Source organism: Sarcophilus harrisii, chromosome 1 (genome assembly GCF_902635505.1).
Source record: "Sarcophilus harrisii chromosome 1, mSarHar1.11, whole genome shotgun sequence".
Taxonomy (NCBI): Eukaryota; Metazoa; Chordata; class Mammalia; order Dasyuromorphia; family Dasyuridae; genus Sarcophilus; species Sarcophilus harrisii.
In genome coordinates, this window is record NC_045426.1 from 299181035 (window position 1) to 299201906 (window position 20872).

The 20872-nt window shown below is 36.9% G+C and overlaps 1 pseudogene; it reads left to right on the top strand.

The window, feature by feature from the left end:
• The first annotated feature begins 1989 nt into the window (after positions 1–1989).
• Positions 1990–9674, top strand: LOC100932426 (annotated as a pseudogene).
• Positions 9675–20872: the final 11198 nt, after the last annotated feature.

A 20872-nucleotide genomic window follows, 5' to 3' on the forward strand; every position in this document is an offset into this window, starting at 1 on the left:
TTGGCAGAAACCGGCCCATTAAGTCAGCTTATCAACATACCTGAAAGATTGAGAATATCTTATTGTTTGAGACAGATTTGTTTTTGTTTTATCAAATCCTGATTATTTTTTTTCCTCCCTGCCTGTTTCAAATTATGTGATACTTCTATATAGATCCTACCCAAAGTCCCTAATTAAATACATTAGACAAGAGGGAAAACAAGAATTGTAAACTGAACTAGACTGGAAAACATCATGACAAAAGAATTATCTTGATAGGATAAAAAAATAGGGGTGCAAGCCCCCTTATTTCTAGGACAATAGGACTAGAACCTATACCAAAGAACTTAAAACCCTTTTTGCTCCCTTTACACCACAGAGGTGTGTGGTGTTATGATTTTTTTTTACACTTTTAAGAAAAAGAGAATAGAGAAGAAGAGCATTATTATAGCTGTCTGCTGTGAAGTCACTTCAATGAAATAAACCTTTATTAACTACCTGATATGTGAAAGGAATTAGGCCTTAGTACTCTGCCTAATATCTTGAATTGAGTGTCCTATTCTTCTGGGGTTTGTGAAATTTGATAGTGTTAGGTAGAAGGCTGGACTTGATTTTATTTTTATATATAGATACATATATACACATACACATACATATATGCACATACATAAATAAATGTATATGCATACATATACATAATATATAACTATATATACATACATATTATATATATATATACATATATGTAGGTGGGGCAAGATATTAGAAGGAATTGTTCAATAAGAAAAGAGGGTGAAATGACTACACAGGATTGGCAAAGCAACTGAAATCTTCTAACTCCATAAATATAATGGGCATTGACAGAAACATAAACATTAATAGTACTATTAGCTCTATCTAGCCATTGTTTTGGATGGTTTTGTGTGTATATGTAGCTTATGTGTGTATATGTAGCTTATGTGTATCTTTCTGGATATAACTCACAAAGAGGCATGAATAGATATCTTGAATTGTTATCTCCACTCACCCTTCCTGGAGGGTGACTTTGATTCCTATCAGGAGGGGAAGCAGGAGATTGTAAAATACCTAGCATGGCCCTAAAACAACAACACTTTAAAAACATGACTCCATTATGCTTTTATTTCATCATTTGTAGAAAGCTCTGATCAAGAATTTTCAGGACATAATCAATCAATATATGTCAATCTATATTAAAATTATTAAGCAATGGAAAATTACTAGAAAACACATTTTTGCACTAAAATATAAAAGGGGAATTTCACTGAGAAATCTTTATTATCTCCTTGAAAGAATAATAAAGAATTTGGACTCTAAGCCCTGGTTACTCCTGTAGTGATTACTGAATTGAAAAAAAGGCTGCCCAGAGAAACCAAACTAAAGAACACTTTTATCAGTTTATCACTAAGAATTCCATTAAAATGCAATACATTTTTTCATTAATTTTTAAAATTGTTACTTAATCTTGAATTGAGAAGTTGCCAAATCCACCATACTACCTAAACATTAACTTTTTTCACAGCATTCTTAGTCTTCCTTTGGCATACAGAAATCTCTGAGAAAGAAGGGGAAGGGAACAACTGTTTATTACAAACTTACTATGTGCCATAGTTTTACAGATGTGTAGCACTACTGCTACAGGCAAATTTGTATTTTCTAGTGGGTAGAAGGAACATTTGCCCAGAGATGGACAATTAAAAGTCCTACTTAAAAAGAAAGTGCCATTAATGCTTCTTTCTCACCACTAGTATTTTTTAATGTATACAGCTTACATCACTATTGCTTGAAGAGACAACAAAGGATATGAGCATAGATTTATTATTAAATCTAATATTCTGGATTATAAGGGAAAGAGTTAAGTTTTTGTAAATTTTTCAGAGTAAAACAGAGATCGTCAAATGATTACTTAGTGCCAAAGGTATTTGCATTGTTTAATTGAATCACAGTATATTGAAACCATACCATTTAATCCTTAAATTAAATATTGAAGGTATGAGGAAGCAGGATGGTGAAGTAGAAAGACAACTGACTCTGGGGTCAGAGGATCTAGCTTCAGGTATGATCTTCTGAAGTATGACTTTAGGAAAGTTACTTTTGTAACTGGAATTTAGTTTCTTCACCTATAAAGGGAATGGTGTTGGACTATTGTTTCTGAGGACCTGTATAGTTCCATATCTAAAATATTCTGATTAATTCTTTGTTTTTGTTTCAGGAAGTCCACTTCCATTAATATTAAATGAAATGATAGCTAACCTTAGCTTGGATTAATATAGATAATCAATTGAATTTGTTTTATTCTATTTCTATTTCTAGCCTTCATGTTTAAAATAGCCTTTTATAATATTCATAAATTTCATAAAGATGAACAAATAAAATCAAATGAGAAGAAAACTGATACTAAAAGTGGTAATTCTAATGGGGAGGGGGAGATAGCTTTTTACATATTCTGAAATGCCACCAAATTTAATATGTATTTTTTTGGCCTAGCCTATGATTTCAGTAATGTGGGAAACCTCCCAGTGAGGACTACCCCTGCCAACGCAGATGGGGAACTATGTAATTCATAGTTTTAGAAGAGGCGGCATTGCATAACATGTTAGCTAGGTGACCCAGACAAGTTACTTAACTCCTTAGTGCCCCCAGGCAACCCTACCCTGTATCTGAATTATAATTAACAATAATTCAGATGAAACATTCTCTTTACATGTGAAGATATATAATTAATAATTAATAAAGAGAAAGTTCAAATATATTACTTAAAATTTTGAAATTTAAAAATATTTGAAAGGTCATCTGGTCACAGAGATTTTATGCCAAGATAAGTATTTCTGTTAATAAGAGAAGCCCCTGATTAAATAACATACCTGATAATAATAGATTATAGGCCACCGAGAATTTCCCATCAAACTGAAGAAATTTCTTAACTCAATGAGATCACAGGGAATTGGCTACTAGATGAAAGTCATTGGCCCCTTCTATTGTGGGCTAGAAAAGCAAGCTTGGGGTCAATTGAGAAGATACTCAATTTTTTAGGAATCTTTCATCTCTTTAAGACTTTCTTGCATGACTCTTATAAAATGTAACAAGAATCAAGAGGGGATCTCTTCTTTCTCTTCCTTATGTCTCTATATTGTCAAAGATGTCTGATAACAGAAATATGTGACAATACTGGACATGAGCTTAAGTATAATCTGAGAAAGTAATTCAAGGTCATGATTTCCTAAATTCTATTCTACTATGGAAAATTTTAAGAGAAAGCATTTGGTGCTGGGAATGGGGGATCCTGCTAATCGAAGACCTTGGAACCTAGAGAGCCTTGGCCTTATAAAAGCAGAACCAAGGCGGCTTTCTTTTGAATCCAGAATAAAGTGTCTATCAATGCCCTAGACAAGGATTTCAGCTTAAACCTACGAAAGATTCTAGCTTACTCCTCTATCGCCCACATAGGCTGAATGATTATTATCGTACAAATCAACCCTACTCTAACCATCCTATCACTTACTATTTATATTATAGCTACCCTAACTATATTTCTAACACTTAACCTATCAAATATTACCAAAATTAAATCCTTAGGAGGCCTATGAAATAAATCTGCTACAACAACCATCATCATCCTACTCACTCTTCTATCCTTAGGAGGCCTGCCTCCCCTCACCGGTTTCATACCCAAATGACTTATTTTACAAGAACTAATTAACAATGGCAACATTATAACTGCTACACTAATAGCCCTATCCGCCCTACTAAACCTTTTCTTCTACATACGACTTATCTATGCATCCAGCCTCACTATATTTCCATCTACCAATAACTCTAAAATACAATGATACAATAATTCAACACAAATTACTATACTAATCCCAACAGCAACAGTAATCTCTAGCCTTTTACTTCCTCTCACCCCACTATTTATTACACTCTCCTAACTAAGAACTACAAGACTTTATCCTGCATCAATCGAATGCAAATCGAACACTTTAATTAAGCTAAGTTCTCTACATAAGCCCTGGCAGCACTTAAGCTACTTCTTCGAATTTGCAGTTCAACGTAATTAATACTTCAGAGCTGCTAAAGGCTTAGGTTCAAATCAGACCAAGGGCCTTCAAAGCCTTAAGCAGGTGTAAAATCGCCTAGCCTTTGAAGTCATCCAGAGACTCCCCGCCTTGTAAGAAAAAAAAGGCGGGGAGTCCCGGGGGTAGTCTTAATGAAAACCCTTTCCCCCTAAACTGGAAGGTTTTTATCCTACTATTTCTTAATTAACAGCTAAGCGCCTTAACATTTGGCTTCAGTTTATCCTGGCAAAAAGAGATCTTATCTCTGTCTTTGAATTTACAGTTCAATGCTTATACTCAGCCATTTTACCTATGTTCATTACTCGATGACTTTTCTCTACTAATCATAAAGACATCGGAACTCTTTATTTACTATTTGGTGCATGAGCAGGCATAGTTGGTACAGCTCTAAGTCTCTTAATCCGAGCAGAACTAGGTCAACCAGGCACCCTTATCGGAGACGATCAGATCTACAATGTAATCGTAACTGCCCATGCCTTCGTTATAATTTTTTTCATGGTTATACCTATTATAATTGGAGGTTTTGGAAACTGATTAGTTCCTCTAATAATTGGAGCCCCTGACATAGCATTTCCTCGAATAAATAATATAAGCTTCTGACTACTGCCTCCCTCATTCCTTCTTCTCCTTGCATCTTCAACAGTTGAGGCCGGAGCTGGGACAGGATGAACAGTTTATCCTCCTTTAGCAGGTAACCTAGCTCACGCAGGGGCCTCTGTAGATTTAGCTATTTTCTCACTTCACCTGGCAGGTATTTCATCCATTCTAGGTGCTATTAACTTTATTACAACTATTATCAACATAAAACCCCCTGCTATATCTCAATATCAAACACCACTATTTGTTTGATCAGTAAGGATTACAGCAGTACTCCTTCTACTCTCATTACCAGTGCTGGCGGTATATGGAATACTATGTCAACCAGTGGACCAAGTACATTACAGTGATTCCATGGAGGCAATACATCCAGTCAACATCAAGAAATAGTGAAAGAACATCACAAGAGGATATCAGGTTTTTCTTGTGAAGCAAAATAACTGTATGGATATGTATACATATATTGTATTTAACATATACTTTAACATATTTAACATGTATTGGTCTACCTGCTATTTAAGGGGGGGGGGGAAGGAGGGGAAAAATTGTAACAGAAGGTTTTGCAAGGGTCAATGCTAAAAAATTACCCATGTATATATCTTGTAAATAAAAAGCTATAATAAATTTTTTTAAAAAGAAGATATCAGGGAACCTACAGCTTTGGAGGAGTGATCTGTCTATTTGTATTTGTTCCTCAAGTGAGAACTACTCACGCAGAATCTTCATGGTTGCTTAGTGTCCCCATTGCTGATATGTGTTTATGTGAAGAATGCTCCCTAAACTTATGGGGGTTGGTTAGAGTATTTTATTAGTAGAATTCTTAGTATGTATTTTAACAAATGCCTTTCTTCAAGATAATTGAATTCTTTGGCTGACTATTGAAAAGCAAATAAATTGGTGGGGACTCTTGAACAATAATTTTAGCAATTTATACCCATAAAGTATCTTGAATGAGAGGTAATTGTCTTTTGAGGAACCCAACTTTTGAGAATGTGTTGGGAGGAAACCTAGATATATTGTAATAATATACATGAATCTGAAATGAATAATGGCATTTTAAAAATAATTGTCATAGTTACATCTAAAATTCCAAAATTCAATTTAGGAGAATAGCCTTTTTAGAAGCCATGGCATAAATAATAAATAGCTATAAATATTTAAGAGGAAAACAAAATTTCCTAATTAAAAATAAACTAAATTTAAAATATTTTGTGAAAATAGTCACCTTTTTAATGACTACTCTCAGCCTTAAGATATTTGTTTAGTATTTTCCAACTTTTTCCCTGCCCAATCCTGATATTTAGAGGTTAGAATGTTAGCTCTTGTAAACCTTCAGAGTATCAAGTACAGGCAGGTCATCCTTCTCATGACCTGGGAAAATGGTGATAGATTGACTATTGGTTTTTTTAAATTGACATCCCACCTTTGTTTTCAATTTAGTTTAAAAAGACATTGTTTTAGATGTTTATGAATGAGCACATCAGGTTACAGCCTTTAGAATAGATAAGATATATGGAAGATTATTACATGACTAATGGAATATTTTAGAAACATTGCATTGACTCATTAATGACAGATTAACATAATGGATATGTTCTATTAAATTATTTACTAATCTGTCAAAACTTTGCAGAAATTTGGACCATCTGTAACTGCATTTGACACTCCTACTTTTAGGATGTGACTACTGTAGTTGAAAATAATCTTTTTTTATTTTCATTTTTTTTTCAATTATTAAGCATTTACTATTTTCTCCCTCCCACCTTTCCCCACTACCATAAAATAAAAATTAAAATAAAACTGTGATAATTGTGGTAAGCTACTCATGTTACAAGGACTGTCCCTTTCATTTAACAGGGAGACAAGAGTGTCTCTGTGGCTTAAAGGGAGGCAGAATAGATATCTCTAACCTCTTCTCCCACCCTTCTCCAAGGGAAATTTGAGTTTCTGCCATGAGGGGAAGCAGGATGTTGGGGAATGAATATGATAGGTGAAGACTTTTCAGTCATTAGGATAAATTTGTTCTTAACCCTAGGCCTCAGTTTCATTTATCAAAAATCATCTGACTTATGAGAAACAGGAACTCCAAGTCCCCCTACCCAGAGTGCTATTGTAAAACTTTGCCACATCGGCAGCCCTTTTTGTCCAGCAGAATGATTTCAGAAAAGCCTGGAGAGGCTTACATGAATTGATGCTAAGTGAAATGAGCAGAACCAGGAGATCATTATACATGGCAACAACAATACTATATGATGGTCAATTCTGATGGATATGGCTCTCTTCAACAATGAGATGAACCAAATCAGTTCCAATTGTTCTGTAGTGAAGAGAACCAGCTACATACAGCAAAAGAACTATGAGAAATGAGTGTGGACCACAACATAGCATTTCCACTCCTTCTGTTATTGTTTGCTTACGTTTTTGTTTTCCTTCTTGGATTATTTTTATCTTATTTCTAAATCTGATCTTTCTTGTGCAGCAAGATAATTGTATAAATATGTGTGTGTATATATATATATATATATATATATATACATATATTGCATTTAACATATACTTTAACATATTTAACATGTACTGGTCTACCTCCCCTGCCAGGGGAGAGGGTCGGGGGAAGGAGGGGAAAAGTTGCAAGAAGGTTTTACAAGGGTCAATGCTGAAAATACCCATGAATATGTCTTGTAAATAAAAAGCTATAATAAAGAAAAGGACTTTGCCACATCAGCAGGAGTTATACCAAATATGATATTATGTATTTACATTGGCTAAAGTCTCTTTTCCTTGTTTCTCATGTATTACTGTAGCCAATAAAATTCAAGGTCAATAGAATGGAGGAGGATTTGTGCTTTTCAGCTATATAACTTCACTCTCACTTCTGTTCAGCACTACACCTTACTGGACTGCCTGGTTAGCATGTTAGACCACTTCTTACAATATGAAAAAAGGCTTTCTGTTTGTACCTGGAAATCCCTCTGAGTAGTCAGTCTGGTAAGGGGTCTAGTGCCCCATCCCACACACAAACCGACTTTGTTCTCAGATAGAGGGGGATAGTAGAATAAAATAATATCTCTCCATTTCCTTAAATATTGTTAGTCTAGGGAATATGAACAATTTTGAGGTAATTTCTGGTGGCTTTTTCGTTATTGAAGGAAGCAGACCCCCAAACTCAATATCCAAGGCTTGATCCTTTCATCTCTTTCCAGAGTCTTTCTCCTCATCAATCTGTAGAGATGTCCTTTTTTCTATCTTCTCTCTTATAGATGGAAGCCAGAAGTGCCTGAAGCCTGACAGGATTCAACAACTCAAAGAAAGATCAAAGAAGTCTCAACATACCCCTATACTTAAATGGACTTTATGTTTCTTCAAGGATAATTCTAAATTTCTAGGAAGAAGTGTTCTACATGTACTCTTTCAATATATTCAAGAAAATTCTTTGTTATTAAAAGATTCAGTTATTTTTTTCATTGAAAGAAAATAATAGCTATGTCAATCTTTCTTTATATTGTTTTCTGCTTTTGTAAAGGACCTACCTTTCTTCTCAGAATGTGCCAACAGAAGCATTCAACAAGTAAAATGTGTCTTCCAAGGAAGTGATATCACAGTTGAGGAAAATGAATTTGAACATGAAGAGTCCTGTTGAAACTGGGACTGAGGAGAGTGGGTCCAGTTAGCACAAATTACATCATAGTGCAGTTAACCAACTTAAAACCTTATTAAATCATCAGAACAAGAAGAAAAGTGAAGTATCCTCACCAACAAGAAGGAAAATGATGTCTTTGAAAACATCAGAAAATGAGAATAACAGTTTGCTTGTCATATTTGATGTTATTCCCATCATTAATGATCAATCCCAATACATTCATAATTTAGAGGCATAAGTAAAGTTTTGGAAGGAAGAACAACCTAGAATGAAAGAAAGAATATATGTAGTTGTGCTTGAAAATGAAAAGCTGAGTTGAAATCCAGATAAGCAGAGCAAAAAATTGGGTAGATCTGTATTGGAAATTCTAAAAATTCTTGGATTAAGCCTGTTGCTGATTTAAGAACATGTCAAGGTAGCAAATCACTTATTATTTCAAATGACCTAAAAAAATCAATCACTTCTGATCTGGAAAAGTGGCAACTTAATTATAAAGAAGAGAATGAAATACTAGAATCTTAACTCAAAACACTGACTCTCAGAAAAGGTATGAAGAACTCAAGGAGAGAGTAAGGCATCAAGAATCACTCCTTTCAACTTCTGTGCTGGTGATCTGTGTTTAAAATGTTCTCAATGTGAAGCTGTTCTCATTCAAACACATACCAATATTCATGTACAGACTGTTGAAAGATTAACCAAAGAGAAGGATGAATTAATATCTGCACTAGTTACAGTAAAAAAAGACTTTATCAAAGATGTAGCAAATGGAATCCAATGCTTATAAGCAAGTGAAACAGGCTGTCCTGATGATAGAAGAAGCCAACTTTGAAAAAAAACAAGGTTTTAATTCAGCGTGATCAGTCAAAGACTGAGTTGGAGAGATAGAAGTGTTGATTTGAAAAAGAGCTTATAGTGCAGCAAGAGAAATGAAAAGGAGATCTTGGTACAAAAGCTGAAAAAAGAACAGGAAGATCTGGGAGCAATAATGCTTGCTTTATCTCAGAATATGGCTCAGGTGGAGAAAGTTATAAGAAATGTCAGTAGCTAATCAGTTAGAAGAAGCTGAAAAACAACTGACTTGTCATGACATGGAACTCACAGAGGTATGTGGAGAAATGTAGTATCTGTTGACACAAATCAAAATGAAATGTGAGGTAGAAATGGAGCATAGAGAGTACAGAATAAAAACGCTGAAGGAGCTTGAAATTAAAGCCCAGGAATTGACAGCCAAATTGTTCTTTCCATGCATCCCTTTGTATCTCTTCAATCTACAAAGTTCCTTTCAACTTCGATGGATGCTTAATGCACAGAAAAGATATTTGCTGCACAGGGAAATGAAAAATCAGACTTTCTTTTTTAATTAGGGTTTAATTTTATGTTTGTAGGCAGCCTATTTTTACTGTAGCCTATATTGGGTGTTGTCATTTTCTATGGGAAATAAAATGAAGTTCTAGAAGACCCAACACAAAGCTAGGATTCTTCCTGGTGTCCTTACCCCAAAGAAGGGAATCTCACTTTCTGGTTTATTATTCCCTTGCCACTCTTCCCTCCCCAGTTAAACTTTTGGGAAAATAGTTTCTACAACAAATTTTAGTTATTACACAGGAACTCATGAAGTATCATCAAAGGTTATAATCTTTCATTCTTTCAGTTCATCCTTGAGGAACCTAAACTTGGGGAAAAAAGCACAAAGCAGAGGAGGAAACTCAGAACTTGAGATGCCATTTCAGACCTGACTATTTAAGCAGGTGTTCTTATTTCTGGGTGACTGTAATTGCCATTGTCTCTGGGGCCAGGGAGAGAGAGAAATCCTCTCTCCTTCTCCCCTAGCTTCACCCCACCCCACATACATGGCAGGATATTCATCCCCACCAATGAGGAAATAGTACCATACTAATGATCTTTGGGGTTGAAATATTTCTTTAGAGTGAGAAATTCATCTATAATACTGACATTAAAATTGTTTAAATATATAAACTCAAAGTGTATTATCAAGTACTTTGCTTTCACAGAGAACTGCAAATTTAGTGGTCATTATATATCCAAGAGTGGTAGAAGTAACAATTTTTTCATTGTTGTGGGAATTATTGTAAATTTAAAATAATTTATTATTTATTAAAGCAATCAGGATGATAGGATCATTGTAGATACAGGATGACTGTTGCCTAGGTATTATGGACTTGTGTTCTGGTATCACCAGGGAAATTTAAACCTTATGTAAACCTAATGTTTAAAATCTGATTTATTTTTCATTGATGAATGACCATTCACATTTCCTTTGCTTAGGTCTGCTGTTTGGTTTTTGATCAAGAAATAAGTCAAACTAACACGATCTTACCTTCAATGTAAAGAAACCATTTGAGCACTTATCTATTTTGAAAATGTCATATTGAAAAATAGAAGATAAATATTTATTGTTTTATAATCTACTATGTGAAAAATGATCAGGAGTATCCCCTGATGTTGTAGACTAGAGCGTCTCCATTCAAGGTGGATATGTGTTATGTCCCCTTTCTGGCAAACATATATTCTGGACCCTTGCTGAAAAATATGAATTTTGGGATAACATGGGCCCATGGTACTGTGTCCATGTCAAAGTGGATCACTGAAAATCTTGGGGGACAGATTATTGTGAAGGAAACTTCCCTCACAATAGGGATTAAGGAGGACAAAAAGGTTCTATTCTTTCTTTCTCAGCAACTTCTTTTGGGATTCTGGTAGCTCTTCCATACTTCCAGCAAGCAGTGACCCAAGGGTTTTCTCTCCCTTCCCAGCCCTAGTAGCAATGGCAATTACACACACCTGAGAGTAGGCCTAAGACTGAATTTTAAGTGGATAGCTGCCTCATCTATAATATTTCTTTCCCTGAGTGTAGGCCACTCAGTGAGGATTTGAAGAAATGAATGTTTGTAGCCTTTGATGATACCTGATGAGTTCAAGACTTCCTGGGTAAATGAGTTATAGCTAACCTTTATTGTAGAGATTTTTCTCCCCTAGAAACTGGAGAGAAGGGTGTGGTAAGGGAATAATAAAACAGAGTATGAAAAATATTCTACTCTTTGGGGTCAGGACACAGAATGAATCCTGGTCCCATATGTCTGGAGTCAGAGCACCTTGCTAGAGGGCATGCTCCTCCACAAGTACTAATTTGAATGAAAGTACTACAGGATTTGTATAAGTGCCCTAAAAAATTAGCTTTACTCAAGCTTTAGAAAAAACACACATTTTACTTTCAAGGCAGTATAAATTAGTAATTTCTGCTAACAACGATAGTTGGAGTCTCAACAATGATTTTACACAGTCTAACCTAAGTCTACCTAAGAACACAGTCTACCTCAGAATATCTTTGATACAAATTAAAATTCTTGGGGAAAAAATTGGTAATTTGCTCTAAATATATTTTCAATAACACATATGTACCATTAGAATTTTCAAATTTCAAAATACTATATATATATATATATATATATATATATATATATATATAAACTTAGATGTATGTTCTATGTATTCAACTTTTCCAACATTTCTTTACCTATCTATTCCCATTTATTATGTGAACTTTCTTTCTTTTTTTGATCTTTTGGGCCTATACACTCAACCACGGGACTGATAGGTCAAAGGATAAGAGCAATTGAGTGTCTTTTTCTCACATAAGTCCAGCTTTTTTTTCAGAAGAGTTAGCCTTTCTGCAACTTCTTCTACCTAAGATAAAACCTTAGTAGTTTTATTTTGAGTTTCATATAGATACATATAAATGTAGATATTCACATACTCAAGTTTACATATGCATATATATGATGCATACACATCACCTATGTACACACAGGCACATACATATATACAGCATATGAATATGTGGGGCAGCTAGATGGCACTGTGGATAGAATGCCAGGTTTGGAGTCAGGAAGATTCATTTAACTGTGTGATCCCAGTCAAGTCACTTAGCCCTGTTTGCCTAATGGCTGGAAGAGGAAATAGCAAACCACTCCAGTATCTTTGCCAAGAAAATTCCAAATGGGATCATTAAAAGTAGAACACAATTAAAACAAATGAATAACAACCAATACTCCAAAAGTCATTAAACTGAAAATACTCTGACCTAATAATGATAGCATTACTGAGCCTTTACCCTAAAGGGATTAGATTACAGAAAAATGACCAATATGTACAAAAGTACTTAAATCAGCACTTTCTGTTTAGCAAAGAACTATAACAGGTGCCCAATCAATTGCAGACTGGCTGAACAAATTACTGTAAATGAATGTTGTAGTAGAAGAAATAATTTAATCTCCTACCCCCTGCCAATTTAGCCAGTTTTTCCTTAAAAGGTATTGAAACTATGATGGTACACACCAGCTACCAGGGGAGATATGACTGGGGGATAGCTTGAATTTGGGGATTCTGAATGTCAGTAGAGCTAAAGATAATTTCAGTACCAATGTGATGAACCCCTACCCCTGGGAGTGGAAGACTACTAAGCAGGGTTCAATCAGTCCAGGTTAGAGAAAGATATCTAGTTAAAGCTTCTGTGCTGATCAGTATTCAGATTAAGCTAGTAGCTACTGAAGTAGAAAGATATTGAAACTGTCATTGAGATTTTATTGGCTCAGCATACTAAAGCTCAATTACTGATGTAGTTTCCTCATCATCTGGGTTTTGTAAAACTAGTAGAATAGTAAGACTATAACTCTAATCTGAGGCTTTATACCCTAGACTAGCAACATAAATAAGACTGAGAAGCTATGTAAACTTAATCAAAGCTTTGGTGGAGGAGGGAATAGAGCAAAGCACCTAGACTATTCAAATCTAGCCTGAGACACTTACCAGCTGTGTGAACTTGAACAAGTTACTTGACTTTTGTCTACCTCAGTTTGCTCATCAGTAAAATGGAGTTAATAGTACCTGCTTGCTGGGGATATTGTCAGTATCAAAGAAGTAACAATTATAAAGCACCTGGCACATTGTAAATGCAATAATTAAGTACTTATTATTCTTGATGAACATCTCTTCTGTATTCATCTTTCCCTGCTATGGCTAAGCAAACTTCCTATTGTTAATTATGATTTTAAGAATTTATTCTTTCTAAATTCAGACTTAGACTATCAGGAAACTTACCTGAGTCAGGCACGGCATACTATAAAATAATAAAATATAATTTCATCATAAGAAAAGGATGAATTCAGAGAAATCTAGAAAAATTCCTATGAACTAATAAGAGAGTAAAGTGAGCAGAACCAGGGAAACAATTTAAACAAAGAAAACTGGGAAAACTCAAGATTTGTAATCAATACAGTGAACAATTATGAAAGACTAAAGATGAACCATATTTTCTACCCCTTGGCAGAAATATACTGGCCTAGAGATGCATAATGAGACGTCCATTTTCCCACATAACCAACATATAATAATTTTTTGCTTCATTATACTTATTATAAGAGAGGGCTTGGTACTTTTTTTTAGGGAGGAAAGTAATTGTGACAGAAAGGAAAAGAAAAAATGTGAATGAAAATATTTAAATTATAAAGAAGATAGTAGAAAGAAGTTCAAAAGGGGTTAACAAGCATAACCATAGTGAAACCATCAATTTAAATTTAATATATAGTTTAAAAACAAGCTGTATACAATGCAGACTCAGGGTTTTACATGCCATCCCCCTTTTCTTCTTTTCAATTTATATATGTAGAAATATTTGTATTTGTTGGTGAGCAAGCTAGGTAGTACAGTAAGTCACTCCCACATTTTAACCTCAATGTTCATTTCTGTAAATGTCAATGATAACAATAGCATCTAAATCAAAGGATTATTATGAGAAGCAAAATGAGAAAAGAAATGTGAAGCTCTTTGTAAATGTTGGCTATCATCAACTATTAATTTTAAATTTTAAAATATTTTAAATAAAAGAAAATATAAAGAAGAATGAATTTATTTGGTGTCATAAATCTAATTAAAAGGACTCAAAACTGAAAAGGAAGAGGAAGTTTTAAAAATTCATATACATTCACTATCATTACAAGTAGACACAGTTTTGGTGATTTAACCATGGCAAAGAACACGAAATAGACATCAATTACGTGTGCTTTTGCAGACATAGGAAAGGAAGGAAAGGAAAGCAGAAAGTCCTGAGAACTGCACAGTATTTATATCATCTAAATCTTTTTTTTTTTATTTAATAGTATTTTCTTTTTTTCCAATTACATGTAAAGATAGTTTTCAACATTCATCTTTTTAAGGTTTTGAGCTTCAAATTTTCCTCCCTCCCCTGCCCTTCTTCCTTCTGAAGACAGCAAACAATCTGATATAGGTTATACATGAAAAATCATATTAAACATATTTCCACATTAGTGATGTTGTAAAAGAAGACTCAGAACAAAATGGGAAACCCATAAGAAAGAAAAATACAAAAACGTGAAAATAGTATTTTTTAATCTGCATTCAGTTTTCTTGTTACTCTCACAATAAGATTCTTGGCCACTGACTAATGAATAGACATACTATGGGAAAAAATTGAATGGTATATGTTTTTATATTTTTGCTCTAAGTGAAAAAAAGAAGTTGCCTCTCAATGGAAGAGATGATTCATAAGTTCTCCTATGAAAATGAAGAGAAAAATAAAGTGGTAGAATGAGTTTTGTCATATGGTCAAAGGAAAAGATTGACATCTTTTTATGGGACAATTGACCATCATAGATTCCAGTTTTCATAAGTAGTTGCAAAAAGAGCACTGTTAAATTATTTCCACTCACTAATCTCTATTCCAGAGTATTACAGAGGTAAAGAAATTTTACAAAGAGCTTCATCAAATTTAGAAGATCTGTTCTTCTTTGACACTCAGTGACTTCAATAAAGGTTGAAATAGGAGAGGACAGTGAAAAATAGATTTGTAAATATGGATCAGGAATAAAAAAAAGAGAGAGAGATCAGAGTTTGTGGATTATAAAGAAACTTCATGTTTATATGCCATACATATTTTCTTGAAGAAAAGAATTGGAAAGTTCTGAAAGTGTGGAGGAACTAATAATACGGTGCAAAGGAAATTAATTTTATCTCAATCGAGAGAAAACAACTCATTGATGTAGAATTATTCCTTGAATCCGTTATCAGTGTAGAGTCATACTACCAACTTAGTGAAATACCTGGGCGAGAGAAAATACAGGACAGCCAAAATAATGTAAATTTAAGAGTATTTATTGCTAGCTGGCCAGCGACTGAGCCCCACCAGAACAGGGGAGTCAGCGCTGAGCAGTTTGGGGGACTAGAAGAAAACCATATAGAAGAAAAAGAAGAATGCTCTAAAACATTTATCATACTAAAAATTCCATTCCCAGACAGGTGGCAAAGGTTAACAAGGAGACAATATTTCTTTAAGGTTTATATTTGTCAAATTGTAAAGGTCTTTGGTGATAGATAAGATTTAAGGTGGCATATTTGGGGGCCATATGTGCATGCAATTGAAGACAGAAAATACCACCTGCATTAGGGAGGTAAAAGCTGGTGACATAGTTCTGACTACAGACAGAGTTCAAACAGATAATATTCTCACAGTTTCAGGAGTGCAGGACAGGGGTTAATGCCCCTCCATGTTACTCCTCCCCTTTTACTTGTGACTGGTTAGAGACAGGACTCATCAAAGGCCAGGGGGGAATAGGTGGTCTTAGCAACAAACAATTTACCTGCTTTTCCTGATATATGTGGTTAAACAGTTAATCAGACAAGGGGCCATTAGTAGAGCTAGCAGAAATAGTGTAAGGGGCTTATTGGGGAGGTTATAAGGGAGGTCATCCGGGGGATCAATTAAAAAGCAACTGATACCAGGACATTGATTGTTGTTGGGCAGTCTCCTGCTCTTCTATGTCTTCTGACAGTAGATAGAGACTCCCTTACCACCCTTGAGTTGTTAGCATAGAAACAGCAAGCTTCCCCGAGGGCCATACATAGCCCTCGTTTAAGATAGAGCAAATCCAGGCCCAGTGATTTTGTAGGACTACCTCTCTCTCTAGGAGTTTAGGGAGTTCCCCAGGAAGGATATGTGATTTTCTAGGTCCTTTAAATCCTGGTCCACCTGGGAATCCAGAGCTAACAACTGGCTGTCACCATGGATCAGGGCAGCGATCCCAACAGCCATGGAGCCTCCTATTCCTAGTCCTACTAGCAGGGGAATGAGAATAGGAGCAGTTCTCCTTGCCCAACCCAAAATGTTCTTCAGCCCCTTCTTCAGAGTACAGTACAGATACACTTGAGGGAGCACATACACAAGTAATCAAAGCTCGGGGGATTCTTCCAAAGCTAATATGTATTCACTGATACAAGGAGTTAATCTCATGGTATACGCAAAATAGGACCCTGTCGGGGTTTGTATTAGGGAGTTGGTACCCTACCAACCATGTTTTTATATGGAGGAACCTCGGTAACCACTGTACCTGCTTCTTGTGCTTCTTGTACTGGGAGTGCTCCAGATTGTAACCTTCTGATTTGATGTACCATGCCTCATCCTCCACCCCTTCCAAAGTTAACCTGGGAACATGGGCAGTGCACTCTGGGGGCAGGTTCTTGGCCAAGAGTGAAAGATTCAGAATGGAGTGGGCCTCTGTACCCCAGGTGGCACATATACCTATGCCTACAAAGTAAGAGGGGGTGGGTCCAGGCAGAGTCAACAATTTGTGGCAAGTGTGGGGCTGGTCAGGTTTATCAGCTGGTGTATTCCATCAAGGGCTGACATAAAGGTCTTATAGGGAGACAGTGGTCCTCGGGGGAGTGGAGGCTGGGGGGGGGGTGTTGTGGTTTACCCCCTTCAAACAAAAAGTGGTTGTGGCTGGTCTCAGGGGTAAAGGAGCGGGGTTAATAACTGAATTAGGGCTTATGGGGACACTTTCTCTTGGGAGGGTCCTCTAGATTGTGAACAGGGCTCCCAGATCTCTTCCTGCCACATAAAATCTGGTACCCCATGTCTTTCCCAATTTCCAGGCCTCATTATACCATTTTTTCACTGTGACTGCAATGGGATTGCATTTGCTTTTCTTCTGACATTATTGTGGCGATGTTAACCTATGTATCTTAATGTAGGAGTCCTTACCTCCCTTGGAGAGCCAATCTGCTATGGTCTCACAGCCCCATGATCCACAGTGGTACTGGCCCATCCCTTAACACTCAGACGATCCATCCACTGGGCACATATAGTACTGGGTTTTCCCCAATCCTTTCTCCATGCTCAGAGACCCACATCTGAATGAGGGAAGGATCATATTTCTACACTCCCTTCCCTTAATTTGGAGGGACCGTTTTTTCATGAGTGTTGTAAACCAATGACAGCAGGAAGGGAGAAGATTCCAAGAGCTGCCCAAGATCTGGTATAGATCCAGATAAAACCATGGCAGTCTGTAAGCTCATTTTGAGCCATCACATCCCCCCTGTAGTTATTAGGGTCCACACATATCTATGGGGGAAATAGTGGCTGGGCTTCCCCAAAAGGGTGGGGGAAACAAGAGGGAGGAGTAGGCCATAAAAGAGGATAAGATATGAAAACATTATCTTTCAGGGTCTAGTCCTGCAGGCACATCCGGAGTAGGGTAAGGCCTCACATGCAAACGATGGATCCATACCTTATTATTGGCCACCTTCGCTGATGAGGGATTGGAGAGGATGACCTGGTGTGGGCCGGTCCAGTGGAGTTCTAATGCAGAGCCACAAGGAAATTTTTGGGTCAGGATCCAATCACTGGGTTGGAGATCCAGTTCAACAGGCTGGGGTGGGGGAGACGCGGCAGAGGCATGATAGAGGGCTCTGACCTCTGCCCAGGTGTCCTGGAGAACCTGTAGGGACTTGAAAAGAGAATCATTATTAACATCATAAAAGCTGTCCTGCCCTATGCGGGGAAGGATAGGGGTAGAGCACTGAATAGGATCTCAAAGGGGGAGGGGGAGAGAAAGGAAGGATTTGGAGTACACTTAGCCCTAAAGAAGGTGAAGGAAAGGAGTCCTACCCAGGTCTCACCAGTTTCCAACCAGAGCTTAGAAATGTGCTCCTGAAGTGTCCTGTTTCATTCCTTCTACCTGACCCTAACTCTATGGTCCATAGGCACAGTGCAGGCGCCACTTGAACCCGAGGGCCTGTGCCAGGGAGTGAACAACATTAGAAACAAAAGCTGGGCCATTGTCAGATCTGAGGGAGAGAGGAAGGTTGAACCGGGGGATAATTTCATTCATAAGTTTTCTGGTTACAACCAAAGTGAACTGAGACTTGATGGGAAAAGCTTTGGGTCAATCAGAGAAGGTGTCAACAAAAACTGAAAGAAAGCGATGTCCTTGAATTTGGGTCTCCATATCCATGAAATCAACTTCCCAGTGTTCACTGGGTGTGAGTCTAGTCCTCAGGGACGCAGAGTAGGCATAGTGGGGAGATAGGCAGGGATCACTTTGGCATAAGTCAGGCATTGGTGGGCAGCAGTCTCAGTGAGGGTTTTCATTCCAGGGAAGAAAAAGAAATGGGAAAGCAGATCATATAAGGGAATCCCCCCAAGTGAGTTAGAAAGTGCAGTTTTGAAATAAAAGGATAGCTCAAGGCTTTTGGAAGAATCACACGTCCTTCTGAAGGGCGCCACCAGCCCTGGCCATCAGCTAGGCCAGAAGGATCACAAAGCTTGATTGCCTATAGGTTTTGTTGAACTCCCCCTTATCTTGAGTTTATAACCTTAGAATAACTAGCCCTAAGTTATATCAGCTCTAATGAACAGTAGGGGGGTTTGCAAACAGGGGAACTGAGGCAGAACAATTCAGGGAAACTGGAGCAGAACAATTAAAGGGAACTGTGGCACAGCATTCCACACTCTCTCTTCTGAATATTCAAATCATTCAATTACCTTCCTTTAGATACCTGGAAGGGTCTCAGCACCATAATTTTTAACCAATCCTATGTGAAGCAATAAATCAAAATAAAACTAGAAAAATGCAAGGACTTATGGCAAGGACAAGTCTCTCCCTGATAACCCCAGAGCTAACAGCAGTACAAAGGCTCCCTGTTGCAGCATGTCAGGTCCTCTGCAGTTGGGGCACCATCTCAGCCAGAGAATCCAGTTTGAGATGAACAGTTCACTGTGAGTTAGGTGGTCTGCAGTCATTTGTGCATTTAACTCAGCCTCTGCTTATAGAGCAGCAGGGCTCAAAACAGTCAGGCTGCCCATTCAGAGGGGCAACCCACTTCAGGGGAGAAGGGTGAGGCTTGGAGTAACTTCACCTGTCCCTGCCCAGAGGAACAAACAAGGCTGTTACTAGAATACAGGAAGGATCCAGATTTCTGAGCAGAGTTATCAGAGTATGCACAGTTAGGCCATCAAGGCAGGTAAACCCCAAACTTTTAGAGGCCTTATCTCAAAACTACAATGTCCTTTGAGAATGCTGAGACACTAATTAAGAAACAGGGGTTACAGGACTGGAGACTGCCAAGTCCCAAGGTGCCTGATTAATAGTTGTTTCTAAAAAAAAAAAAAAAAAAAAAAAAAATAGTCCCAAAAAAGAGTCTGCCAGGGCAATTCTAATAGAATAAAGGGTTCCAAAGCTAAAGTATAGCCAGCAATCGCAGTCCAATAAGTTTAAAAATGAAAAAGGACTGTTAGAAGGCTTTCAATTCAATCTAAACTAGTGAAATAGGAGGTGGGACAGAAGCACCTAAGGCAAAGTGAATAGGAACTGGGGGTTCCCATTCTTTCAGGTATTTTGAGAAAAATCCACCCGTTTCCCCAATTTCCTATCTCTTCCTCCCTTCTTTTGCTTTCAGGCAAATTTGCCAAAAAGACAAATAAATTGTTAAATAACCATCCCACATATAAATCCCGAGAGTGAATTCCTATACATAACACAGTAGGGTTTCCTAAAAATCCCTCAAACGTAACAGCAATAGTCACACAATTTTAACAATTCCCATCCCAAATCTTAAACACACAATAATAGATGACCCAATCAGGGTTTAACAGTCATTCATCAACAATTCCCAAATCCCCTTATCAGTCCATCATGAGTAGGGGGTGAAGCCTCTTTCAAAACTGCTTCAGACTGAGAATGGGTGGAGATTCTCTGTCCAAGCAGGGGAATGGGTGTGGTGTAGCTTGCTGAAAACGATTAAAGCTTCCACATACCAGAAGCAGATCAATATAGCTGTAATTTGCCCAAAATCTAGAACAAAAAACAAATCTAACAAACAAAGGTTAGAACAGACTAATACAAAATGTGAAAAGGCCAGTATGGCTAGCAGCTTCCCATGAAAGGAGACAGGCAAATGGCTGCCAGTTGTAGTCCTAATAAAAACAGCAGTTAGGTTTCACAGATCACTATGCTAATTGTCCTCTCATTAGTTAGAAACCTTTAAAAAACTGAATATTCACAGATACAATATCCAGTAACAGATTACTTATTTGCCTAACTAGTTGGTATATAATGATTACATACAATCAGATTGGAAACAGCAAGGTATGATATAATTGAATTGCATTAACAGTTCCTATTGACCATCATTTCTGATAAGTCACAGGAGGAAAAAAATACAGGGACATAACTAAAACATAACATAAGCA